Below are 13,084 nucleotides of genomic sequence, written 5' to 3' on the forward strand. Positions count from 1 at the left end.
GGGAGTGCATACTAAAAATCATTCAAATCTTTGTGTTTGTAACTTTACTAGAATTGCAGGGTGTGATTTTTCCTATGTAGCTCCAGTTACTTCTTACCATCTTTTGCAGTTAAATTACACGCTGATCCACCATCTATTGCCCACTCCAATTGGAATGAACCTCTCTCTGGTGAAGCAATTGTTGCTCCACCAAGATCTGATCGAAATTTTGGAGAGGATCAAGAAAAACGGACAGAAAACTCTAATAGCTGTTCATCACAATGTGGAAAAAATACATCGTGTTTTGGAAAGAGTAAAGGCAGATGCTGAACACAGGTGGTGGGATACTCTCTTTGGGTGGTCACCTACTGCTAAAGGTGTCCTGAACAAATTGTGTCATCCCACCATTGTTCTCTTGATTTTGGTTTTGATTGCTTTTGTTTTATCAGCAATCCTATACATTATGAATTGGAGAATGATGAAACAGTTAGCACAATTGGCATCTGTGATAGATTTACCCAAATCGGTCACTGTTGACATCCCTAAAGTTATTGACACAAGACAAACTACACAGGTATTTAAAAAATAAGATAAAAGGTGATGCTGACTGAAATTGCTTATTTTTTTCATTGTGTGGTATTTTTGGTATCAAAATCATGTACTTCTTCTTTTCTAATAAAAAAATTGAAATAATTGCTTATTTCATTGTAATCAAAAGTGAATGTATATTTTAATTGTTGAATTGATGATTTGTTTTGGCGTTTTATCTCTCTCTTTCTTTTTCCTTTTCCTTTCCCTTATTCTTTCCTATTTTGTCTGACTCTGTCTCTGTTTTTCGGGATATGCTACCAGCTTGGATGCGTCCTGAAGACTTTACAACAACTCCACAAAGGAGCACTCTTGACTACGATCGTGAGTCACAGGGTGGTGTAAGGGTTGGTCTGAAGTTTCCCTCGTTTTTGCCTCTCGACCATTGCAAGGAGACCTCGAGGACCCCCACCCAGGCTGACTCCAAACAATGGTTCCCTGGCCTGGCCAAGATGGATGCTTGTCAGGTGACTGTGTGCTGGTGTATTGTGTTCACTGTGCTGTTTTGTCACCAACCAGAGATTGTGTTGTACCAACTGGAGACTGCATGTTCTGCCCAACTGCACCTGTCTTCCACAGCACCACACAATGGTCCATAAATCTTCCCACTTTTTGACCAGAAGTCACTCGCTTTGGAGAAAGACTATAAAAGAGTGACCCTCTGGAGAAGACCCTTGAGATCTCCCCACGGATGAAGACTCATCTATTGATTGGCCCATGAGGACATCCATCTTGTCTCATTGGTAGCTATTTTCCCATCCTCTTCTTTTTTTCTCTCTGTACTTTGTTTCCTATATCTCTCCCCTCTATCACAACTGAGTTATTGGCATTTAATAAAAATGCATTGCTATTGTTGAATAAACTGATTTTGTCCCCTGCATTTTGCCTGTTCACACCTCTGAGATCAAACGAACCATCACGACCCCCGCCCTGTCTTGGTGGATGGTGACAGGTCATTGGTGTGGTCAGTGGGGGGGCAGTGGACATGGTCAATGGAAGAACACAGTGGGGAGGGATCAGTTGGTGTGGGCATGAGGGTATGGTCAGTTGGGTGATCGGTAGGTGCAGTCAGTGGGTGTGGTGAGTTGGGTGTGATTACTGGAAGTGGTCTGTGAGTGTGGTCGGTGGTATGGTCACAGACTGCTGGCAGTGGATAGGGTCAGTGAATGTGGTCAGTTGGGAAGTCAGGCGGGTGTGTACAGTTAGGTGGTCATCGGGAGTGTGGGCATTGGTTTCTTGGATATAGGTGTGGTCAATGGATGTGCTCAGTGTTTATGGTCAGAGAGGTAGTCAGCTGGGGTATGGTCAATTAGGGGGTGTGGTCAGTGGGTGTGGTCAGTGTGATGTGTTCAATGACGGTATGGTTATTTGGGTGGTGAGAGGCATGTGGTCAGTGGATGTAGTCACTGGGTGTGGTCAGTTGGATGATCTCTGGAGGTGGTTGGTGGGTGTGGTCGGGGGTGTAGCAGGTGGGTGTGGTCAGTTAGTACAGTCAGTGGGAAGTGGGCATTGGTTTCTTGGATATGGGTGTGGTCAGTGGATGTGCTAAGTGGTTATGGTCAGGAGGGTGGTCAGTTGGGGTATGGTCAATTGAGGGGCCATTGGAGTGTGGTCAGTGGGTGTGCTCAGTGCGATGCGCTCAGTGGTGGTATGGTCATTTGGGTGGTGAGAAGCATGTGGTCTGTGGATGTGGTCACTGGGTGTCATCAGTGAGTGTGGTCGGTGGGTGTGGTCAGTGGTGGTGGCCTGTAGGTTTGAGCAGTGCAGAGTGGTCAGTGGGGTTTGGGCTATAGGTGTGATCTCTGGTATGGTAAATGGGTGTGGTCAGTGGGTGCAGTCAGTGCATCTGGTTATTTGGGTAGCCAGTGGGTGTGGTCAGTTGGTTGCTGGGGGTGGTAAGTGGGTGTGGTCAGTTGGTGTGGTCATTGCAGGTCGTCTGTGGGATGTGGGCAGTGGGGAGTTGTAAGAGTCGGTCCAGAGTTTCCCTCATATGCCTCATGACCGTCGCGAGGATAAAGGCTACCCCAAGGACCCCCCACCTGCTTCTGGACAGGAGTTCTAGCCTGGTCGAGGTGGATGCCCTTGCCAAGGGACTGTTTGCAGGTGCTCTCTGTGCTCGCTGTGCTGTCCACGGCACAATGCCTTTGAAGAGGTACTATGCCTACACTGGTCTCAAGCAGGCACTAGCTGGAGCAGCAGGTTCTGTACATGTGTTTCTCGGAGCAGCCCTCACAATAGTCCATAAATCTTCCCAACCTTTTGGCCGGACGCCACTTGCTTTGGAAAAGGGCTATAGAAGTGACTCTCTGAAGAAATTTTCTGAGATCTCCCCACAGAAGACATGTCTATTGGCTGGGATCACGAGGACGCCGGAGTCTATTGGCAGGACCACGAGGATGACTGCCTCATCTGTTGGTAGCTATTCCCCATTCCCCTCCTTTCTCTCTCTCTCTCTTTACTTTGTTTCCTTTAACTCTCCCTCTATTGCAAAACTGAGTTGTTTGGCACTCAGTAAAGTGCATTTTGCTTTGAGGAAACTGATTTATCCCCTGTTGCATCTTTTGCACCCCTGAGATCAAAATGAACCATCACGACTCCCGCCTGTATTAACAGTGGATCGTGACAGGAGTGGCCACTGGGGGTGGTCAGTGGGTTTGCTGAGTGAGTGTGTGTAGTGGCTAACAGCTGGCCCTGAAGCCTTACAGTTATAATGAATCCCAAGTATGATTTTATAACTGAAATGTAAGTAATTATTGTCACACAAACACGGAGTTTTGTGTTGATTCTGTCTCAGCTGTGATGAGTGGTGACCGTGACCTGATAGGCAAAAGCCCATCCATGGGGATAGTGGCAGGGACGGAACCACAGAGGGGGAGGGCAGCCAGGAAGAGCTGCCAGTAGTCAAGAGTTGTGGAGGTACAGACTTAAATAGAAGAACCTGCTGGGGACCCTTGTAAATAGAAGACTCTTATAAAAAGAAGCAGCAGCTGGAGATATGGGAATGCAATATCCACAGAAGAAAGAGAAGGCACTCAGAGCCATGGACTGGACACAGCCACAAGAGCACAGCAGAGACGCTGTGGGTACTGCTCACCAGGGAAGCGATGGAGAGAGTGAGTGCATCCTGAGGTGTGCAGAATGGGAGGAGAGGGAGGAAGTCAAGGGAGGGATGGCCGTTATCAAGGACTGCAGTGCTGCCCTGCCACGTTGCTGCTGGAGCTCCCCTGCTGCAGCTATTGCAGCGCCTGTATCGCTCACAGGTTTGCCCCTCTCCCTGAGCTCCTGAGAACTCTGCAGCCCCTCCTGCCATCTGTCACGATCCTCTATTAATGCAGAGCAGGGGTCGTGATGGTTCTTTTGATCTCAAAGGTGCAAACAGGCAAAATGCAGGGGACAAAATCAGTTTATTCAACAACAGAAAATCAGTTTAATCAACAACAGCAATGCATTTCATCAAATGCCAACAACTCAGTTACGGTAAAGGGGAGAGGTATAGGATAGGGAAAGGGGAAGGAAAGGAAGGGATGGGAGAATAGCTACCAACAGACGAGACGGGCGTCCTAGCGGGTCATCCGATAGACGAGTCCTCGTCCGTGGGGAGATCTCAGGGGTCTTCATCAGTGGAGAGATCTCAAAGGGTTCTTTCCAGAGGGTCGCTCTTTTATAGTCCTTCTCCAAAGCGAGTGGCTTCTGGCCAAGAGGTGGGAAGATTTATGGACCATTGTGTGGTGTTGCAGGACACAGGTACGGACAAGCAGTCCTCAGTTGGTACAACACAGTCTCTGGTTGGTGCCACGACAGCACGGTCCAGTGAACACAATACACCAGCACACAGTCACGAGCATCCACCTGGCCCGGCCAGTAAACCATTGTTGGGAGTCAGCCTGGGTGGGGGTCCTCGAGGTCTCCTTGCGACGGTCGGGAGGCAAAATCGTGGGGAACTTTGGACCGACCCTTACACCATCCCATCTCCACAGACCGGCACAACAGTCTTGGTCTTGGAGCCCTCAAGAGCTATTCCTGCTCCAGGCCCAGGGCCCATCCCAAAGCTGGGGCAGCCAGAAAGCTGTGCCCATTTCTATTCATTCCTGCTCAAATGAGGATGGATCCTCAGCCACTTGGAGGTTGCTGATGAATTTTACTACTGCAGAGTCCTCTTCTTTATTGAGCACTTCAGTTCAGGAATTCAGTTACAAATGCTCATAAACATTTGTTCAAAACATCCAAACAAGAAAATCCCCTAGGAATAATTTTTCAATTCTTCTGTGCTTAATTACACAGATTTCAGAAGTCTATTTAAAGTGAATATATCATATTGAAAACAATGCAGAGAGAACTGTTTTGTCCTGTTTTCTTTTCCTGTTTGTAAATTGATATCAGCCACTTCCAATTGATACTGATCCCCTTCTATTGAGCACCTTCTAATGCAGTCTAAATAGATATGAAAATCAAGACTCTTCATGGCTGACAGTCAATCAAACTTTGTTCCCCCTCCCTCCCCACCATTTCCCTCATCCAACCCCTGGGACTCCTATGGATCAGGAATGGTGTTGCCAGCAGGACCAAGGCAGTGATTCTTCCCCTGTGCTCAGCATGGTTGGGCAGCATCTCGAGTCCTGTGTCCAGTTCTGAGCCTCCAATTTAGGAAGGTCATGGAGAGGATGGACCATGCCCAGAGAAGGGCAACAAGGCTGGTGAGGGGTCTGGAACACAAGTCCTGTGAGGAGCAGCTGGGAGAGCTAGGTTTGTTTATCCTGGAGAAGAGGAGGCTCAGGGGAGACCTCATCACTCTCTACAACTCCCTGACAGGAGGGTGCAGACAGAGGGGATTGGGCTCTTTTCCCAGGGAACAGTGAAAGGACATGAGGACAGAGCCCTAAACATTTCCAAGGGAAGGTTAGACTGGACATTAGGAATACGTTCTTCAAAAAGAGGGTGATTGGACATTGGAATGGGCTGCCCAGGGAGGTGAGTGAGTCACCATCCCTGGAAGTGTTTAAGGAAAGACCGGATGAGGCATTGAGTGGTCTGAGTGACAAGGTGGCGTTAGGTGGCAGGTTGGACTTGATGCTCTCAAAAGGTCTTTGCCAGTCTGGCTGATTCTGTGATAATTGTGACACTGCAGAGCCCTGGGGAAGCAAGGGGCCATTGTGACACTGCAGGGCCTCGTGGAACTGAGAGGACCAGAGTGACACTGTGTATGACAAGGCATCATAGAGCCAAGGGGCCATTGTGACACTGTGGGGCTACATGGGAGCAACGAGTCCATTGTGACAGTCTGGGTCCTTGTGGAACCACAGAGGCCACTGTGACACTGCAGGGCCTTGTGGAACCAAGAGGCCATTGTGCCACTGTGGAAACAGAGAGAGACCCTTGTGAGAGCCTAGGGCCTAATGGAATCAAGGGACCATTGTTGCCTTGTAAGAACTCTTGGAACTAAGAGAACAATTGCGACACTATGGTGCCCCATGGAACCAAGGGTCCCTTGTGACACTGCAAGATCTTGTGTAACCAGGGCTCCACTGTGACACTGCAGCAGCAAGGAATTCATGGTGGCACTTGGAGGCTTCATGGAACCAAGAGGCCACTGTGACTCTGCAAGGTCTTGTGGATCTACCTGCTTGTTGTTTTGGTGTTCCTCATTAGCCTGACTCTTAGGGACATGGGCAGACTTTCAGAGGCAGCTTCTCTACCCAGGTGGCAATGTCTTTCCACTAATCAGCAGCCCAGATTTGTTTTCCTCTATGTTGCTAGTTAGCCTTTTTCCACCTTTCCAGCCAACCCCACAGAGCATTGGCCACCATCCATGAATCAGTGTAAAGGTAGAGCTTTGGCCACTTCTCTCTTTCAACAATGTCCAGGACCAGCTGAACAGCTTTGAGTTCCACAAGTTGACTCCATCCACCTTCTCCTTCGGTATCTTGTGCAACCTGTCATGTGGGGCTCCATATGGCTGCTTTCCACTTCCAGTTCATCCCCACGATGCGGCAGGAACCATCAGTGAAAAGAGCATAGCGTGTTTCATCTTCTGGCAGTTGGCTATATGGTGGGGCTTCTTCAGCCAGGGTCACTTGTTCCTGTTCCTCTTCCTCGGTGAGACCAAAGTTTTCACCTTCCGGCCAGTTTGCAATTATCTCCAAAATCCTAGGGCAATTTGGATTTCCAGTATGGGCACGTTGTGTGATGAGGGCAATCCACTTGCTCCATGTGGCGTTGGTGGCATGGTGGGTCAAGGGAACCTATGCTTTAAACATCCACCCCAGCACTCGTAGTCGGGGTGCCAGGAGGAGTTGTGTTTCCGTGCCAATTACCACTGAGGCAGCTTGGACCCCTTCATAGGCGGCCAAGATCTCCTTCTCTGTTGGAGTATAGCGGGCTCTGTAACTTCAGCTCCAGAATCCCAAAGATCAGCCTAGAGTCTCACCAGGCAGCTTCTGCCAAAGGCTCCAGGACAAACCATTGCTCCTGATTGCAGAGTAGAGCACATTCTTCACCTCTGGTCCTGTCCTGACTGGGCCAAGGGCTACCTCATGAGCAATCTCCTGCTTGCTCTGGGTGAAGGCTTGCTGCTGCTCAGGCCCCCAGTGGAAATCGTTCTTCTTGAAGGGGACCAGGTAAAGAGGGCTCACAATCTGGCTGTACTCAGGAATGTGCATTCTCCAAAAGTCTATAGCACCTAGGAAAGATTGTGTTTCCTTCTTGCTGGTTGGTGGAGACATTATGGAGATCTTATGAATGACCTCATGGGGATCTGGTATCATCCGTCTTGCCACTTTACTCCCAGGAACTGGATCTCTTGGGCAGGTCCTTTGACTTTGCTTTTCTTGACATTGAAGCTGGCTCCCAGCAGAATCTGGATGATCTTCTCTCCTTTCTCAAATACCTCCATTACCAGTTTACCCCACACAATGATGTCATCAATGTACTGTAGATCTTCTGGAACTTCATCCTTTTCTGGTGCAGCCTGGATCAGTCCATGGCAGATGGTGGGACTGTGTTTCCACCCCTGGGGGAGTCAGTTCTACCTGTACTGCACGCCCCTCTAGGTGGAAGCAAACTGAGGCCTGCACTCTGCTGCCAGAGGAATGGAGAAAAATGCATTGGTGATGACAATGGTGGCGTACCACTTTGCTGCCTTGGACTCCAGCTCGTACTGCAGTTCCAGCATGTCCGGCACGGCAGCGCTCAGCAGTGGAGTCACTTCATTCAATGCACAATAGTCCACAGTCAATCTCCATTCTCCATCAGACTTGTGCACAGGCAGGATGGGGCTGTTGAAGGGTGAGTGGGTTTTTCTGACCACCCCTTGGCTCTCCAGCTCACGGATCATCTTGTGGACGGGGATCATGGCATCCCAATTTGTCCAATACTGTTGGGGGTGTGCCGTCAGGAGGGTAATTGGCACGTGTTGCTCATCCACTTTTGGGAGACCTACTGCAGATGGGTTTTCTGATAGTCCAGGCAAGGTGTTCAACTGCTTAATGCCCTCTGCCTCTACAGCAGCTATTCCAAAAGCCCACCTGAGTCTCTTTGGGTCTTTGTAATAGCTGTTCTGGAGGAAGTCTATGCCTAGAATACACGGTGCCTCTGGACCAGTCACAATTGGATGGTTCTGCCACTCCTTCCCAGTCAGGCTCACCTCAGCCTCCAGTAAAGTCAATTCCTGCGATCCCTTTGTCACCCCAGCAACGGAAACAGGTTCTTCCCCCACATGTCCTGATTGCATTAGGGTACACTGTGCATTATATTTCTGTGGCTCTGATGTGCCAGGCCATTGAATTCACACTGTCCAAAAGACCTGGTTTTCCCATGCCTCTACCTGGCTAGAGGCAGGGCCCCTCTAGCCCTGGTTATTATTTCTCTCCTGGGCATACATACTGGAGGTTCCTTCAAGGGGATCAGATAGATCATTCTCCGTTCTGTCATACGCAACACATTGGTCATAGTAGGTTGAGGCAACCTTCACTTTAGCCAAAGTCCCTTGGTTAGTGTTTCCCTCCCTGAGTTGACACACCCATGCTGCTAGAACAGAAGTGGGTTTCCCATCCCACTTTCTCATGTCTTCCCCATGCTCATGCAGAAAGAGCCACAGTTCAGCTTGTGGGACGTATCCTCTCTTGCTAGCTGGGGGACGTTGCGTTCTAATTTTGGGGGCCTGTGACTTGCACAGGTGCCATACGGAACCTGTTCCTCCTTACCTCCTCCCTCATCTCCCTCATCTCCTCTTGGAGGCTCTTAATCACCGCAGAGACATGGGCCTGCATCGGGCCATCGATCATACTCTCAAAATTTCTAAGCTTGTTGGCAACAGAACCCACTGTCTCTCAGTTTTTATTGGCATTAATAGTCACAATAAAGGTGGTGTAGTGTGGACGCTGGTGAGACCCGGGGAAAACAGCAGTTTGAGTTTTCCCAAGCTACTCAAAGGAAAACAGAAGGGAAAGAATTAATAACAAAGTTTAGCACCTGGTGTTGTGGACAGGAGTCGTAAGTGAGGAAAGTGATATTTTGGTAAGAGCATGTTTACAAGAGGTGTTGTCTTCCTTGGACCAATGAGCTTTTTCTATCCTCAGTTCAGCAAACCAGTCTATAAAAATATGCCTACTCCTGCAATAAATCACTTCTTCTGCTTTCTGGATAAAGCCTGTGTTGCTGTATTTTTTTGCTACTCCCTAGCCTTACAGCAGCAATGGAGGTTCCACCGAGATCACATTTGGGACATTACTGACGTTCATAGCACTGGGATATATCCAGGTGCTTGGAGTCTGCCAGGACCAGGAGGGATCCTTTGAGGTCTGTCAGAACTGAGGCTACGGCCAGAGCTAGATTAATCCTGGCCAGAGCCATGCCGTGAGCAGACTGAGCAACCCAGAAGATTGGGACAGCAGAGCCTGAGGCCAAAACCAGTGCCATGACGATATGGCCAGAGTTAGAACCATCTGGGAAGCCACAGACTCCCCCTCCCCAGATGCAGTGGGACTGGAGGTCCACGGGATATGTCGGACTGTCTCCTCCCTCGTTAAGAAAGGTACTGTGTTTTCTGTCCTCCTTTGAGAGGATCAATTTTATTGGAACACGAGCATATAGCTCGGGAGCCTATTGGCTTGTTTTGGAGCAGTGAACCCCCTGGCTTAGTTTCTAGGAGGAAAGACCTCTCTTTAAAGATGGGGAGCCAACTATCTAAAAATCAGGAAACTCTACTCTCAACATGGAGAAATGTTTTGGCAGGCATGGAGACTCTGGTCTCAGATGAAGACCTGTGTACTTTGTTAGCTTGGGTGAAAGATTGTGGTTTCTCAGATTATACAGAAGTGGCATTCTCTCCGACACTGTGGGGAAAGCTTGGGGGCCATAGATGGAACGCTTTTTGGAGAGGGGACATTTCAGTTTCCTCTCTAATAGGTACTCGAGGAATTACTTGGGGAATTATTTATAGAAGTATGAGGGGTGGAATCCCATGAAATAGTGAGGCACAGGAGGGAAGTGAATCAGATCTAGCAACCGACCAGGATGAGGAAGAATCTGCCTTCCAGTCTGGCAATGGACAGGACTGCACGGGGGTCCCTTGCTCTGTAACTTCCCCTGGAAATCTGTTGACCCCAGTGACCCCCTGTGCATTGTACCCTTCACGTAAGGACTATGTTCCGCTCATATACCGTTCCCCAAAAGATTGTATTAAACCAATATATCCCTCACCAGCAGGGATGGGGGGGGCCAATCAGCAGATAATGGCGTCAATCGCCCCCCCCCATTTGTGCCTCAAGGGGCAATTGCCCCCTCTGCCCACAGGCACCTACCCATGCAGGGCCAGCCACCCGCTGACATCGCTGCTACAGTCACTCTCACCGTCCCTCTGCTGCTACCCAAGGGAGCCACGCATGCCCTGTTTTTCCCTATGGATGCGGCCGGCCAAGCGGCAGCAGAGGCTCATATGGCAGCCACAGTGGCAGAGCAGGCAGCAGCCACGGTGTAAACTGCAATGACAGCATTGGCAGCCGCCTATGTATGGCAGCCTACAAGGGTGTTGTCCACACCTGCAGTGGATGTGAGCCTATGGCATCCATTGGCTGCAGATGGCCTGCAAGTGCCACCTGTCGCAGATATGAGGATGGCACCAGCCCCTCCCTCATCTCTGCTGTCTGAGCTAGGCCCACCCGCCAGGGTGGGGCCGCGGGCACCCTCCTCTGCTCCTGCAGGGGTGGAGCTGCCTTCTGCTTTACTCCCAGAATCACGGCCCACCCACTTGGAAATGACAGCCTCTTCATCGGCTTCAGCAGGGGCAGTGCCGGCCCCCCCACCACCTCCGGTGCTGCGTCTCGCCTCACCAGCCAAAGAAGATGTAGCTATTTGTGCACCCATGGGCAGGCCTCTTCCATCAATGCCTCCAGTAGCCATGCCATCTTCTGTCAGGCAGGCACTGCCTTCATCACTCCCACCCCATGCTGACGCCACCGATGGGCAGCATCCCCCCCTCCAGGGGCATGCCTTCGTTTTGTAAAGCCGACACAATGACAGTCCAGAGGTTTCCCCCCAGAGCCATCTCTGGACGCTTCCCCCATGTTCAGACACTGTGAGACCTAAAAATCACTGTGATTTTTGGGAAGCAGTCAAGCTTCAAGCATTGCAACAGGGTGACTGGGACTTGTTAGAACACATGGTGATGCCCAGGGGTGGTGTCAGTCATATGGAGGGGGTGGGGGAGAGTGTTCAAGTGGATGCTTGTGAGCTCAACCTGACCTCTAGGGGGGAATGACCACAAAATTATAGTGAATCCAAATGAAAGAGGAAGCTCAGGCATTTCCCGTGTTTAAAGCTGTCCTTAATACAGGACTACTTGATAGCCACGATGTCATAGCCTGGTGTGTAGTCCAGGATTTCCAGGACAAAGTTGCACAATATGTGCTTGGCTCTACACAAGTTATACAAGTTATCAGGGTATTGAATACAGATTTACTGGCACCATATGACATTAAGCATATAGCCCAAGTGCTGTTCCAGCCTGTTCAATTTACAGTTTTTGAAGATAATTGGAGGCAGATGACTGAAAAGGCAGCTGCAGAGAATATGCAGCACCATCGGACAGATCTTAGGTTTGCAATGGGAAGCAATGCTCTAATGGGGCAGCATTGCTTTTCTAATCCTGATTTTCAGGCTACCTGGGACCCTCTGGTCCTTGAACAGTGCCAAAAAATAGGTTTTGCAGCAATGCTAAAGATGATAGAGCTAGCAGCTCCTAAGCCAAGATATGTAAAAATTGTTCAGGGTCCCAGAGAACCATTCTTACAATTTGTTGAAAAGATGGCAGCAGCCTTGGAAAAACAGGTTGAGGATGATAATCTAAGGCAACTGTTATGCAAACAGCTGGCCAGGGACGATGCAAATGTTGATAGTAAGAAGATTATACAGGCTTTACCAGGAGATCCATCATTAACTGACATGATTGAGGCATGTGCTAATGTAGGTACCATAGACCATGAGGTCTCTACTCTAGCAGCTGCCATGTGGCACCATCATACGATTTCAGGGGGTGGACAATGGAAACTGGGAAAAATAAGGGCAAGGATAAGCAGAAACCAGAGAAGTGAAAGGCTAATGAGCCTACTTTTCTATGTTCCAAGTGCAGAAAACTGGGTCACTTTGTAAATCAATGCAAACCAGACCATGCTAATGGTCAATGATTGGAGAGCCAGGGAAACGGATAGATTAGCACCAATGGGTACAGCGTGCAGACACAAGCAGTGCCTCAGAACCCAGCACTGGCACATGTTTCCTCAGTCAATTTTCAGCCAGTACCGGAGGATCAGCCGGGGTGGGTGTACACACCGCAACAACAGTCACCCTAGACTCTAACAGTGTACATAAGATTCCTCTGGATGCCTTTGGAACTTTAGGCCAAGGGCTGAGTGCACTACTAGTTGGATGATCTAGTGCTACTCTTCAAGGAATCTTTGTTCACCCAGATGTCATAGATGCTGACTTTACGGGTCAAATCTCTGCTTTAGTTTCTATGCTTTGTCCCCATCACTATCCCAGCAGGAACTTGTATTGCTCAGCTTGTGCCTTTTTGTTCTTGTGTTCCCAGGGCTGATAAGCAAGATCGCAAAGATGGTGGCTTCAGATCTAAGGGACCACCACAAGTCTTTTGGACTGTGCACATCTCCAAACAGCGCCCACAGATGTGCACTCTGATTTTACCCAGCGCCAGCCTGCCTCAGATTCAGCTAAGAGGTTTGATAGATACTGGGGTGGATGTAACAGTGATGTCCCTTTCTGCCTGGCCTCCCACATGGCCGATGGCCCCTCTTGGCCAAGCCACTGAAGGGCTGGGGGGAGCAACACAGACCTTTCTAAGTCAACGGCCTGTGCTGCTCAAAAATTTTGAGAGGCAGACAGCCACAGTCTGACTCTCCATTACCACAGCCCCTATCAACCTCTGGGGGCAGAATGTTTTGGTGGCCTGGGGAGTGCAAATTGAAACATATTTTTGTTTGGGGCCACTGAAATGAAGGGCAAAAAT

The 13,084-nt window shown here is 49.4% G+C and overlaps 1 pseudogene; it reads left to right on the forward strand.

The window, feature by feature from the left end:
• Positions 1–11,343: 11,343 nt before the first annotated feature.
• Positions 11,344–12,269, forward strand: LOC148220726 (endogenous retrovirus group K member 9 Gag polyprotein-like; annotated as a pseudogene).
• The last annotated feature ends 815 nt before the right edge of the window (positions 12,270–13,084 follow it).

The sequence above is a fragment of the Sturnus vulgaris genome, chromosome 31, assembly GCF_052056855.1.
Source record: "Sturnus vulgaris isolate bStuVul1 chromosome 31, bStuVul1.hap1, whole genome shotgun sequence".
Lineage (NCBI taxonomy): Eukaryota > Metazoa > Chordata > Aves > Passeriformes > Sturnidae > Sturnus > Sturnus vulgaris.